This window comes from Aquila chrysaetos, chromosome Z (genome assembly GCF_900496995.4).
Source record: "Aquila chrysaetos chrysaetos chromosome Z, bAquChr1.4, whole genome shotgun sequence".
Taxonomy (NCBI): Eukaryota; Metazoa; Chordata; class Aves; order Accipitriformes; family Accipitridae; genus Aquila; species Aquila chrysaetos.
This window is the reverse complement of record NC_044030.1, coordinates 62183296-62196150: the sequence shown is the minus strand read 5'-3', so window position 1 is coordinate 62196150 and position 12855 is coordinate 62183296. Positions and strand designations below refer to the sequence as shown.

Here is a 12855-nt window from a genome sequence, read left to right as displayed (position 1 = left end):
ACAAGCATGCTTAGAATCATAGAATCATAGAATCATTTAGGTTGGAAAAGACCTTCAAGATCATCGAGTCCAACCATCAACCATGCCCATTAAACCATGTCCTGAAGTACCCCATCTACTCACTTTTTGAATACCTCCAGGGATGGTGACTCAACCACTTCCCTGGGCACCCCATTCCAAAGTTTGACAAACCTCTCAGTAAAAAAATTTTTCCTAATATCTAACCTAAATCTCCCTTGCCACAACTTGAGGCCATTTCCTCTTGTCCTGTCTCCAGCCACCTGACAGAAGAGACCAGCACCCACCTCACTATTTCAGGTAGTTGTAGAGAGCGATAAGGTCTCCCCTCAGCCTCCTCTTTTCTAGACTAAACAGCCCCAGTTCCCTCAGCCGCTCCTCATAAGACATGTGCTTCATCCAGGCTTTCTTCCAGCCTGAAATATTTCATTCTGAAGTAAATGAATACTCTTCAGTCAGAACAAATTTAGAAACAGGGATGTCTTGGGGTAGTGGGAAGTAGTCATCAACATTTTAGTAGTTTTTTCTTTGTTATAGATAACTTTTTAAAACATATTTTCCTAGTGACTGGGAGTTCAAATATCTTTTCATTGCTAAGACCAAAGCAATTTTATTTTGAAGAGACAACTATCTGAAGCCAGTAAAAGATTTGGAGTTTCTTTTAATAATTAATAAAAATATAGTACGCTCTCCCAAAACTCGGAATTTTTACACACTCTTTAAGTCCCACTATACACAACAGACTATATATCTAAGTAATTAAATATTTAAGCCTGTTCCTGCAACACCAAAGCCTTAATTTTGAATATTTTTCATTTACATCAGTCAAGATGACACCTCACTAGTATAAACAAAAACCCCCAAACCCCAAAGTGCTCATAATCTTCTATGTCACCAGATACTTTAACCTGAAGTTCTAATGCCTCAAATATTCATCTTCATTTCACAAAGCTTCCATCTGGTCTCAAAGAGCCATTCCACTCTATTCTTAAACTACAAACAGTAGGTTTTTAAGTGACTCTTCAGGATCTACCTCTGCTTATCCACTTAGCCCATCTCTTAGAGGGATGATTTTAAAAAGTAAAAATATATAGATGCCTTCTATGTAATTGTTCATTTCTTGAAAAATGTTTAAAGTAGTTTAACAACATATTTTAATCTACTTATATATTTCCAAAACCCTTAGAAAGGCAACAGGCAAAATAAAAATGTGGACAAATGATAAGAGTAATAATTTTACCAGATAGGTTGTAACATGTAATTTGATGAAGCACATATGTACCGTGATTGCCACAGGGAATGCCTTATGAATGGACAGACAAGAATTTCCAAATAAACTTCAAACTGTATGTATGTACCAGTGAACGATGACTGGTGAAGTTAATGCTTTCCATTTACACAGAACTCTGAAACAGCAAGTTCCTTTGAGAAGCAGGATAAAAAACAATACAGTTTAAAGTCTTCCTTTTCTATTCCTTGGTAAAGATGAGGTAATTTGATACTGGAATTTACACAGGATCACTGAGTAATGTGAGTAACATTCTTGTTAGCCATCATTTCTAAGAGAATAAGAAGCCTCAAAGTAACATTTCTTCATCAAGTTTTGCCTGCCAAAACATTATTCACATATGGTGCAAGCTAGAGAGATTTATGAAGGCACAATACAATTGTATCTTTGTTCCCTAGAGCAAGTATTTACAAGTAAGAAAAAAGGGAAGCACCTTTTCATTAACTGCAATCCTAAGTATGTCATCCGTGCCATCACTGACACTGAGGGTATTCATATGGCAAGGCACAGAAAACCCAAAGAAGCCTTTGCTTTAGCAATACCCATACAAGTATGCATATTTATGTGCGACCTTAAGCAGATGATCACAGTCCTGCAAAGCTTTAGAAACTGGGGAAACAAGGAAGAAGATGGAGCTGTAAACATTTATGAGGATGGACCAGTTCAAGGTGGTACAGTTACTGATGAGTACCTTCCCTTTCCCTTTATGCATCTGCAAGCAGCGTACTCCACAAAAGACCACTGTCTGGAAGGGAGTCCTCAAGTAGTTGCATGAACAAGAACAGACCAACATCGTGCCTTGAGGCTGCAGAAACAGTGGCATGCAGCAACAGTGGCAGGCTTAACAAAAGCCTGAACGGAACCCCAGAAAGATACACAGGACAGAAGCATTTCCCTAGTGCTGCTTGAGCTGACCTGCCCTGATGCTTAGCAGTCTTATAGCCTATACCTACACAGCTTCATTATCTAGCAAGACAGTCGAACCCTTAGAATTATTGACCATGAACATGAATAGGTGAGGATTCTTCTTGAAGCATCTTGTAGTACAAGCAAAAGACCAAGGTACAGCTAATGTTCATGTTTGAACTCTGCATTCTGCAGCTTGGATAAGGGACATGCACACTATGTTAGCTTTCTGGTTCTGAAGCCATGAAACGATGAAGGAGGGATGTGCTGGTTTTGGATCCATGCTGAAAACAGCGTTGATAATTCAGGGATGTTTTAGTTATTGTTAAGCAATGCTTACACAGACTCAAGGCCTTTTCTGCTTCTCACACCACCCCACCAGCGAGCAGGCTAGGGGGGGGGCACAAGAAGTTTGGAGAGGACACGGCTGGGACAGCTGACCCCAACTGACCAAAGGGATATTCCATACCATATGACATCATGCTCAGCAATAAAAGCAGGGCAAAGAAGAAGGAAGGGGTGACATTCGGAGCGATAGCATTTGTCTTCCCAAGTAACTGTTATGCGTGATGGAGCCCTGCTTTCCTGGAGGTGGCTGAACACCTGCCTGCTGATGGGAAGTGGTGAATGAATTCCTTATTTTGTTTTGCTTGCGTGCATGGTTTTTGCTTTACCTATTAGACTGTCTTTAACTCAACCCATGAGTTTTCTCACCTTTAGCCCTCTGATTCTCTCCCCATTCCACTGAGGTGGAGTAAGTGAGCAGTTGGGTGGTGCTCAGGTGCCAGCTGGAGTTAAACCACAACAAGGGAGGAGGCTCTCATTGTTTCAAAAGGAATGGCCATTCAATGGGTGAAGACGGAATCCAAGTACCAGTGGGGAACAGTCTTCGACAGGTGAAAAACCCCAGCTGCTTCCTTAAGAAAGGGAGCTAGGTAGGAGCTGAGGATGAACCTTAAACTGATAAGCTTGTTCCCTTCACATTCGAAGCTGTTGGACCAGAGTACGTTGCTTGTCCCAACAACCATTTAACAGCTATGCCAGGCAGAGGCAACTGAGGTTCAAGGTGACAAATTCAGAATGAGAAAGTACAAAAACAAGCAAGAGCTGCAAATGCTCAGGAGATCCAGGTTCCCAGGCTGATTGCTGGAGTTAACAGTTCTTAGCCACAGGGATCTTTGTCACTCTTTGGATAGTCTAGTTAAGTTCAGGATAACACACTGTAGCTACTCATTGCCAGCAGAAGGCATCTCAGACCACTCATGGGGCAGTAGGAGTCAAATGAATCAAAAAAACCGCAGGGAAGTTAACTATCTATCAGCATGCTTGGCATTGTGTATTACATAGGTAGTCTTTTACCTAGAGCAACCAGAGATATTCTCATGCAAGGGAGAAGGAAAGCAATCAAGTTACTTTAATATTTCACTTCATGAGAGAATCTCATTTTGTGGAAAGCAGACTTGTCAGAGAGAGACTCCAGAAAGGTATTCAATAAACCCAGACTGCACTGCATCCTTGAAGACAGGTGCTTGCTTCCCAGCTTTGTTTCTATTAGGGCAATGACTTTCTGAGTGGCAGCAAACTTTAAGTCCCCTTTAGTACCTTGGAAGTTGCAATCTCTGGGGTCTACCTCTCTGCTGCTCTGGTTCTCCCAGCAGGCTTGCACTGTTCCTGCCCAAGCTTACTTTCCTGGGCTTGCCTGACATACACACCCTGTGGCCTCTGAGAGCCTCTCCATTGACTGGAATGTCCTCCAGTGCTCCCTGTGGGAAAAGCAATCTTTTCCCATCCAGCCAGTGCGCTCCACCTGATGCAATTTCTCCATCAAGAAATGTAACAAAGAAAAATGGAGTTATTAAAAAAAAAAAATACCAGTACAAAAGAAAATACTGCTAGCAACATTTCCAAAAGTAATTACTGTCATTCTTTACAATCAAGACCAAATAACTGTGACAAACTAAAAGACAGAGTGCATGCAAACAGCCACTTTTGGCTATGTACCTGGCACACTCTGCGGAAACATGGAAAAGATAGCCATACTGTGATTGTAAATACGGACAATCACCAGTCACTTGAGAGAAGAATTATCAGTTTTCAACTGCAATCTACCTAGAAAATTATTATAATCTCCCAGTTATTAATGAAATTTAAGATTGTCATCCTTTCAGAGCAGGACAGACAATCACCAGAGAAAAACAGGGATGAACAACTGAGACACACTGGTAAAATATACATGGTCCCCTTTGACAAATGGCCGTCTGAGCACTACGTCCCAGTCCAGTAAAGTGCCACTACAGCAAATATATACAAACATAAACTGAATATTATGATTTTATGTAAGTAATATAATTTGGGTGAATTTACATAGAAAATAGAAAATCTTTAATGTTTGTGCTGGTTTTGGCTGGGATAGAGTTAATTTTCTTCATAGTAGAAATATGTTCTAGTTCTAGTTAGAACTAGAATATAAGTCCATGAAAAAAAATGGTAGTTTAACTAAAGGGAAGACCACAGCTGTAATAGGGAGAAGAGCTGGGGAAGAAAGACAGGGAACCTGCCTCTGGAGGCTGCAGCTTATGAAGAATATACAGCAGCTTTCCGTCTCACCCACACCACCTTCATGGTGGAAGTGACCGCTCTCTCTGTTTACCTTAGCTAAGAATTTAAAAAGGAAAAGGGAAACGCATGTGGACCATTAACTAGCAACATGAACAGGCTCATGAGTTTTGAAGACTTTGTTTTCTATATTCTCTTCACTAATTACTCAGCTTGATCTAAAACAGTAACTCTCATTACAGAATTAAAGGAAGCTCCTACGTGCTTCTGCATTCCATTACTGTTTGCAATGCATGCATAACATGTTTATGCTTCATTTTGCTCACCGCACACCTTTATGATGCAAGCATCTTTTGTTTTTATAGTCCATAGAAGAGCACAGGTCATTTTATAGACTAAACAGAAACATATTTTTTAAATTACTGATGTCCATGTCAGATATGACTAAGAGAAAGCACCAAAGAATTGAAATGGACAGAGTGAGGAAAGAAAAACTAAGTGCTGTCATCTAATTGACACTTCTTCTAAACATATATATCTATTTTTTGATTCAGTAAAAATTTATTTTAGTTAAAAATTAAGAAACTCTGATATAATTGAGGGGTTTTCTAACATAAAAGCCTTTTCAGTTCCCTAACACTTCCTCCAACTCACTTTCTCATCTGAAAGTTCCTCATTTGGACTCAATGTTCTGCAGAAAGTGTGGTCTAACAGAAAAACCTCTCATCTCACAGCCAGATCACTCAGCCAAATCTATAGTTTCTCTTCTAGTAATCAACTTTCTCAGAAAAACCATTCCAGCTATTCTTACTTATTCTCTTTCAGAAGAATCCAAGCCTCATGGCCAAACCAGCTAAGATTTTTTTTCCCCCTGACAATGAAACTCGCTTTTGAAGACTTTCATGTTTTGCAAGCTTTATTTCAGATAATGCTTCGAAATAAGAAAATTATGACAGCTTTCACAAAAGTGGTTGTCAGAAAACAAACAAGAAGAGGAAGAAACAGCAGAAGCCATTAACTTCAACACAACATGTAAACATCTATTTCCATCAGCTACTTCTTCAGAGTAACAGAACATAAAAAAACACATTTCTACACCATATGGATATGTTTCTGAAGGAAAACAAATTAGTTCTTCAGAGGAAACAGAACTGAAAGGAGGTCACTAATCTAGCCTGTGAGCAAGTAAGAATGAATCAGAGAAGCAAGACTTCTACTGGAAACATTCTTCTGGAAAAGTTCACAGATTGTTGTTGAGCTTTGAAGGAGTAAAGTAAGTTTATTGTGAGAAGGTATGAGAAACAGGCCTGCAACTATAGGATTTTCTTAAGTTGTATGTAGTACACACCTAAATAAAGAAATAGACCTCAAGGGTCTTTAGTATTTTCCAGGTTCTTTCTGAAGACAGCTGGGACAAGAATGGACAAGACTGACAGAAATAGACTTGGACCAGGTCACATTATAGCTTAGGCAGGGATCTGTCACATCTGTCCAGCTCCCTTTGTTATCCTTCCCCTAGAGAGTCTTGTAATAGGCAGCAAAGGAGAAAACCATGAGATGTAACAACAGTAGGTCGGTTAATTAAAAGAACAAAAAAAAGTAAGTTGAGGTAGCACTACAGATTGCAGAGGCAATATACAGAAAGGAAGCAGCTTCATACATAAAGGAGTGTTTCAGCTCAAACACACAGCTACCTTACTTCCGACACATTCCAAGAGGCCAAACAACCAATTCCAACCACAGCCTGCTGGGTATAGTAGCCAGAAAGCATGCATTCCAGCTTCATCATCCATTCAGGGATTTCTCAAAGTTAGTCTTACAGGTTTTAATTTACCTATGCTCCCAGCTGGTAACACAAACCCAGCACTACTTCCCAAAATAAGTTATAATCCCATATGTACAGCCCCAAATATATTAAGTGAAAGCACTCAGCTGTAAAAAGGACTTTACAGTTTTACTGGTTTTATCCTAATGAATACTGACATGGGCTTTAATGTTAATACATACAAACTAACTGAGATTGGGTGGTCTAGATTCCTTAAAATATCTGGAACCTGGGACTAGTAATACAAACTACAGGGGTTTTGATTATCTTAATCAAAATACAGGAGAACAACATACACAATTCAATAAAGATAAAGACTGCAAACAAAGTAACAAACTAAAAAGCAAACAAGATGTTAGGACATACGGAAAGAAGACTGAACAATAATGGCATTGTACTGCAAAGTGCAGTGGTGAATGTTTTTTCCAGAACTACGGATAATGCTGAAAACTTAGGTATTCAGAAGAGAAAAATCATAGAAGATTAAGGTTATGGCAAGAGTAAGAGGAATCACTGGGATTATTCAACTGTCTTTTTCCCCAGACACATAAAAGTATATATAAAGGAGCATTAAAACTACTAAGTTAAGGTATTTTATACCGGTAATTGACAGAATTAAGGCTAAATTGTGCACCCTGAGTTATGCCTTCCTTATTTATCCATGTGTATATCATAAAAGCTTTATTTACATTTCAGCTTCATGGACTGAGCTTCAGGCCAGAAAAAAATTCACCTTCAAAAAGAAAGCTTCATTTTTTTTAAAAAAATATATATTTTTAATATGACATATTCTACTAGTTTTTTGAAAACTTTGTTTAAGCAAGTGAGCTCAAGTGTTAAAGCAAATGGGCTTGAGTGTTTCTGGACATTCTAGATTCTGCTTACGGATGAAAAGGATTTGAAGGATTTTTAAGTCTTCAGTTAAAAAAACCTTAATATATACAATAGACAAAATTTTAAGTGCGTCCATCAAGAATTCATCAAAATATGGTTGACAATTTTTATACACAGATATACTGAAAAAAGGAAAATAATAAGGACACAAGTATTAGACAAATATAGTATAAAGTCAACAAATATCATGAAAGCTTACAAAATTTTTTTCAGAGCACTACGGAAAAAAAGTACTAGAATTCAAACTATTTACAGATTTAGGTAAACATAGACTTGCAAAATTTACACTCTCATGATGAAGTTTTTCTATCTTTGAGGACCTTAAGCCCCCTTCCTCGCCCTCCACAGCCTGCACAACATTACATCTAAGTCTCTTCCTTCTTTCCTTCTCCTTCCCTATTTCCACCACTGCAAAAGAAAAAAATCATGCATCCCCAGTTTTCACCCTCCTTTACTCTGATCCTTGCAAGGACACACAATTTATTATTTTCTGCATGTTTAACACCCTTTCAGAGTTTTGTCAAGATGCCTTTTTGAATGGACGCTCTGACTCTGCATCTTTCCACACCACTTCCCCCAATACCCTTATCTTAGATCAGATCCAAGGCTGTCCTGGCCCTCGCTTCCAACTGTAATTACTACTAGCAGTTGGAAAGAAAAAAAACATTAAGACCCAAGGTATGGATACATTGATAACTCCCAACTTCTGTTACTAAATGGTTTAGAGGCTTCCTGAGTTGATGGCTAATCTGAATCACTGTTAACAGCCACTGATAGGTCTGTCTTTTTCTGGAACACATACATACTTAGTGTCCATAGTAAACTGTCGAAATTATTGCCATAGAGCATGTAAGGTGTGTTTAGTAAGAATTCAATTGTTTTTCCTTTATTTGCAGGCTGTTTTAAAGCACCACAAGTTCATTGAGGGCCTCCTATTTTTTTTTTAGTATGAGAAAGACTGAAAGAAATCATTCAATATTTTCTTCCCCTCATAATTCATGATTTATAGATCTCTTTCTTATCTTACATGAATTACATGCTTTCCAAACTAAGGCAATCTGATTCATTTACTCCGTCCTTGCACTGAGGCTGTTTGCAGGGAAATACCCTTACTATACTCACTGCTATCCTGTAACTACTCTGATCCTACAGTATGTTTTTGAGAAGGAAACACTAAAACTGCAGCATTCAAGATGCAAGTATACCATTGATATATACAAAGGTGTGATGTTTTCTATTTTGTTTTGGTGTCGTCCCCTCCCCATAACTCAAAACCCTTCTTTCCTCTTTCAAAATGCTGAATGGCAAGCTATTTTTGGAGAACTCAAGATAATTCTCATACCTTTTTCCTCAGGAGTAACAGTTAATTAAGTGCATACAAACATGCATGTATACTTTTGGACGTTGTCATTGCCCTTCTGCACATACATTACTTTTTATTTATTGACAATTTCACCTATATTTTATTATCTAGCCCAGCCTTTTGTAAGGGAACTTTAAAAAAATAAACCAAACAACAAACAAAAAAAAACCAAAACCAAACCTTTTGGCATTCAAACACAATCAGATTTTTCTGCAAGTCTTATTAACCAGTTCTACAGTTGAGCAGTTTTGTACTTGTATTTACTTTGCAGACAGGCAGATTTAAATGATCAGATACATGCCACAGTTTTGTAGTCAGCAACCTCACACAGAGTTCAGTTCCCTCACTGATTCAGACTACCAGCCTGCCTTCCATCAGATCTCCTGTTGAGAGCATTATTTTTTCAGAAAGCCCATAAACCCCTGATTTTAAGTCAGCAAAATGTTTTGCTATGACTTCATACAATAGTCTAGAGGATTTCTAGTTCAGAATGTAAACAGACACTGACATACAACCCTTCTGAAACAGACTTTGAGACTATAAAGACTATCACAGCATAATTCAGCATATTACACCAGTTTCTTAAACAAGAATTCAATAGTTTCAACACAGTTTATGACCTTAATTTGCAAATCCAAGATTTTGCATAAACTTAGATTACCATTTCTTCCCTACTCTACAGGTTTTTCAAAAGCCAAATTTGTTTCACTATGATTCTGGTGATATGATGACACATCTTTAACTACAGGTACACTGAAAGAGACTTCAGAATTCTTTGAAGTGTTTCAGTTTCTCCAGTGCATACAGCCTTAGCTTTTTTTACTAGACATTTTTCATCAACTTGTTGTCAGCAAGTCACTAGCCTGTAACTACTGGAGTGTTACCTGCAAAAGTGAGAGGAATGAAATTGAGCTGATTGCCATGCAAGTAATCTATTCATTTTAATCAGTGCTGGTTTAGTGTCCTCCAATGTGCCTTGTGTAGCTTTGTTTTCCTGTTTTCCACTGCAAGACCACCATGCACTCAAAAATATTACATGAGGCTTAAAAAAAATAAAAAGGCACTGTTGAAAGGCCAGCTCACTAAGACATCAGTTATTCTAGAGCCAATGATAAAAACATGGATTTAGTAATACAGAACTCATCCATTTGATATATGGGAGCAACACTACAAATTGACAGTATGAAGCATTGACATCCACTCCCTTCCCCAAAACATCTTCAGTTGATTGTGAGACTTTTTTTAAAGTAATCTCTCTTTAAGTATTTTTTTAAGTAATTCTGTTTTGCTAGCTATTCTCACCACTAAATTTGTCTTCTCCTTTGAACTTGTTTCATGCTTTGTGAAAGTATTTTTTTAACCAAAAGTTAAAATGTTTAATGCAACATAATTTATTTCTAAGTATTTCATTTTACACAAATTATAGTCGAATTAGTTATAAGGTTCACTACTGCAATTCACCATCAAGTATTAAACCAACAAATAAATCCACATATGGTTGAGGTAGAGCTGTATTTTCAACTATATCAGCACTTGCTTAAAGCAGCCTGAAAGGGAAGCACAACATAGACTAATAAAGTGTTCTACAATTTGAAAAAAAACTGAATTTGATGAATTATCAAGACATATGCTGCTCTAATCTTGTATTTCCAGTGCTAGACCTCAGCATTAGTGTATTTAAAGTCCTTAAAAAATCCTCACAATCAAGTGAATTAACATGTCAGTGAAAACAATGAATATGTATGCAATGAAGCTAAAAGTGCTATTAAATATATTTAATATATAATAACATTTTAATGTTCTCATTTCCTAGAGATGAATTGAGAGGTAATGATGATGTAGTCTCTCACCTGTATCAAGATATTACCAGTTCTCAGTTAAGCAAATCCAGTTCAACTCAGACCTTCAAGAATGTTTGTGTCAAAATTTTGCTGACATCTACATGTAGGTTATGAAACAATTTACCTTACATTTTATCTGTAGTCTAATACCAAGCACATTAAAAAAAAAGGGGGGTGCAAAAAAAAAGGCATGAAAAAAGAAAGCTTCCCGCTGATTTCACCTGGGGTTTAATCAAACACAGTGCCTACTCAACATGACTGAAGTACTGTCCACCATTATAAGACCATAAAAATTCAGAGTAGCAAGGTAGTTTCTTTCCTTCTATGAAGCTGGTGAAAACAACTGTACATACATAAAAGGCTTTGGGGCTTTGCCCATGAAGTTATTCTTTTGAAAGATTTTTTTTTCTTTTGTCTTTTTTTAAATAACCAGATTTGGTATCCTGTATCAAAGAACACTTTGTATCTCAGTCTTAAAGGGCTTAAAGCTTGATCATATTAGTCTGTCAGTAAGTTACATAGCCAAATATCAACCACTAACTGGTCCCTCTCCTCCATACTTTCAGAAGAAGACTGCACTGTATGTGGAGGATCTGACAAAATTAGGATTTAACTATCTGAAATCAAAGGCACCAGAGCACAGGTATCTACTCTGCTGCTTCGAAATTTTGGAAGAAGTATTTCACCTTCAGGTTTCCAGCTACTGATGCCTACTACTTCCCACTTTTCTGCCATGGCAACGTGTATACTTAACATACAAAAAAAAATTGCTAAATTTTCACAGGGAAATGATCCATTTTGATAAATGAAAAATTTGTGGGTATAAATGTGAAACATTTTTAGGATCAAAAATAGTACAGCTTTTTTTAGTTCATTGGAAGTCTGATTTCTAGCAAAAAAAGCATCTTAAAATCCATTTAGAATTCAAAATTGATGCTAGGTAAAATAATCTATAAATATTGTTTCCCCTGTGGTTTTAAGTTCATACTTGTCTTCCAGATTTTTTGAAAAATATACAAATAGCCCAAAACATGTAATACAGCATTTGAATATCAAGCTTCATCAGAGAGTCTGAAATCAGAAGAAATGGACCAGTAACCCTAACAGTGAAATTAAGATGCTAAAACTCACTGGTTGAATGTCTTTACATATTATGACATCTAAATCAGCAACAGTCCAGAAATAAGGGAATTTAAAAACACCTACACAAATTCAGCACAGCTTTTATGTGTATATAAATTACAATACTGTCTTCAACTCCTTTATTATACCTTCTCCAGTATTCAGTGAACATAATTATAGTTCTGACTGTTTGGCTGGCTCATCAGTACAACTTTTCACACTTACCTTACAAAAGGTGTCATACTAGACACATAGAATATGTAAATTGGCTTATATTTGTGTCCCACCCATAAAGGCCTTGGGGCAAGCAGGATTACTCTCATATATATAAAACGTAAGCCCCAAATACTGCTGTGCTTGCAGTGTCCAATTTTTTCAAGAATGCATTGTATCTGGTAAGGATTTTGCCATGCTTAGAGGGAGGTCCCCACGGATTTGAGCAGCACTTAAGAATATTAATCATTTATACAAACAAAAACAGGTTTCTGAAGCTGGTTGCCCAAAAAATCAGAAATATATTACGACTGAAACCATTGTTCTACGGTCAGCTGACTAGTCTACAATTAAGTAGAAATTTTGGCAGAACTCAGTTTTCCAGAGTGACATTTCATTTCACAATAAGCCATCCCTTTCTCCTTCCATAATCTTCTACCTTTTTCATTATGTTTTCCAAAGCAGTATTTAAGTGCTTCGCAATACAGCTTTGATTCCTTACCCCTACTAAATGATCCATCCTTCACACTACATGAGGCAAAATACATCTGAAAAACTAGCATACAATCAAGTTAAAATATATTTAAAAAAAAAAAAGGAAGGAAAAAAAAAAAAGAAGAAAAAGATAAAAAAAAAGACGACTTCTATCAGGGACAACACTAATCTGCATTTTTAAGCTTCTAAATGAACTTCTTTTCTGGGCTGGTTTGTTTTTTTTTGTTTTTTGGTTTTTTTTCCTGAGGAAGGAATCTGCAAAGAATACAGCTGTCCTACTCTAATAAGTCTCCGCCAAGCGGACAGAATTTCATGTTTCTCCCTTCCCTCCTAT

The 12855-nt window shown here is 37.2% G+C and overlaps 1 protein-coding gene across 3 annotated transcripts in view; it reads right to left on the bottom strand.

Moving 5' to 3' along the window:
- The window catches only part of JMY (junction mediating and regulatory protein, p53 cofactor), a 74494-nt gene that overhangs the window by 35987 nt on the left and 25652 nt on the right, over window positions 1-12855 (bottom strand). The gene's annotated exons all lie outside the window — the stretch shown is intronic.